This window comes from Perkinsus marinus, assembly GCF_000006405.1.
Source record: "Perkinsus marinus ATCC 50983 genomic scaffold scf_1104296958234, whole genome shotgun sequence".
NCBI classification, from domain to species: Eukaryota; Perkinsozoa; order Perkinsida; family Perkinsidae; genus Perkinsus; species Perkinsus marinus.
Window position 1 is genome coordinate 34,684 of NW_003206847.1, and position 2,248 is coordinate 36,931.

The window sequence follows — 2,248 nt, forward strand, 5'->3', positions numbered from 1 at the left end:
AATGCATCGGCTTCGCATTTACTGGTGGATTCCGCTGTAACTGGGACACTGGGAAATGTGGATCCGGTCTACTTGGTCTAGTCCCGACCGACGTGGATTGTGCTTGTTGATTAGAAATCGGCTTGAGTGAGATATGATGTAACCTATTTTTGCACTTTACACGATGAGTGCTTCATTTCTGCTGTCTTGACCCTGTTCGTTCGAGAGCGGCCACCTCACCGTCCTCCCGTGCGGGTGTGGTAGCTCTCCTATCCTTGATCCAGTATTTGGTGTCTCCGCATCATGAAGGCGTCCTACCGGCGCGAAACACGCCTGGTTGATGCCGTCTGCGCCTCACAGAACATTGAGCCATTTCTTGAGAGTGCTCGTTCGAGGACATTAACTTCACGCATGAGCACCGCACTCGGTGGTGAACTCATTTGAGTCAAGTAGTATGTCCAACAAAATGATTCTGAGGTCGGTTCGGAGACAAGTATGCTGCCTATTATATGTAGTCTAGATGATGTAGATTCTACATTGCTCTACATTGTAGAACAATGCTTCTTTCGAAACGCGATTACGCTGTTGTGTTCAACTTGAAGTCAATTTGAAGCAAATCTGCAAATAGGAGTCGACTTGAACAACGATGTCTATCGAATCGATAGACATCGATAGTATCGATGACAATTCATCATATCATAACGGTCGCGTACTATCCGGCAGGCTGTAAACCAAGTAGGGGCTGTAGGACCGCCATACTATGACGATGTTTGAGATCTTGCCTCAGACTCAAACGCGCGCGAACATTTGTGTTGAGTGTTGAGCAACCATATGGTTGGACCGTTCCCCTGCATGGTGAGAGTAGCGGAGAGACGAGACGAGTGCCACGATGTTATTAACGCAAGCAGTGTCTCAGTCACCGAGTCGGTTTGATTTGATTTGATACTCGCGTATGTCTTCTGCCAGGAGACTTCTGGAGCCAATTAAAGTGTTCACCTCTCCGAGTCCGAGGAGTCGGAAGAGTAGACTTCCCCCCGGGAAGTACCCGGGCTCGAGAAATTTCCGTGCATTGAAATGCTCCTACACTCCGAGTGCCGAGTCCGAGTACTCGGAGCGACACTCGGACTTGTAAATTCCGTCTTGGCCCAAGACGGAATTTACAAGTCCCAAGACTCTAGGGACATTTCTTCTCGGAGATTCTCATTGAAGTGTGAGTAATCCGAACTCCGAGTAGCACACTTTTCTGAGGCCCTCAAGCTTTCTGCTCGATGTGGCGTCAGCCTTAGGTTCAGCAAATCACCAAAGATCTCCAGGTCTGCTCATCGAGAGAGGTCCACGACTCTCTCCTTGATGCTCCATCGATGCTCTGGGAGCACCTTTCGTCTCACCTGAGTAGTACTCCAAATCTAGAGATGGAATACGATGATCTAGAATCCCGTCATGTGCAGCGCGGCGCCACTGGCCGCCAGTGACTGGCGTCATGATGCAGCATAAAGGAGTAATCGAACGAGTTGCTGTTGACGGTCGCCGGTACGTGAATTCACTCGCACATATGATCAACACGATCCGCCATTCGTCCTCCATCGCCAGTGGGACTTACTGCCTCTTCGATGGAAGATGAACGATTTGTGGCCGAGCCTGTGCCCTCCATAGCAGTGTCAGCAATGAGGGCTTCGAATAGGGCGTCGAAGTAGTCACAATCGTTGCCCAGCTCGATGCTACGCACCAACCGGCACTTCCTCTTAGCAGATATGACCGCGAGAGCACTCGCTAACCAAAGCAGAGGCCGAATGGGCATCCCATGTACCAGACCTGCGTGAAGCACCATGCATCGCCCTCGCGAAGTCCAAGGGTGCCTGAGCAGCCGTTGGACTCCCGCAGCGGCAGTCCCGCTGCCTTCAACCCCCGCGTCATTGGATACCATAGCCGAAGCCCAGTTAGAGAGGAATGCCTTAACCCCTCTCAGGGGTATAGTTCCGAACTCCAAGAGCCTGGCCAGGAGATAATCCGTCCTGGCCGAAGATATCAGGCTAGGGTCGAAATCAAGTGAGAAGGATTTGAAACCGGGACCAAGAGTAAGAGATGTTCTCCGTTTCCTAATCTCTGTGGCGCCTTGGGGTCAGGGTGCTCCGACAAAGGAAAAAATGAGCAAGGAAATGGCGAAGTGGCAACTAAGTGGCAAAAACTGGCAAAATAGGCGTTTCCACAGGGAAAATTTCTTGGCCCGCCTATTGGCGGTCCTGCAGAGAATTTTCACCTTATAGGGCAA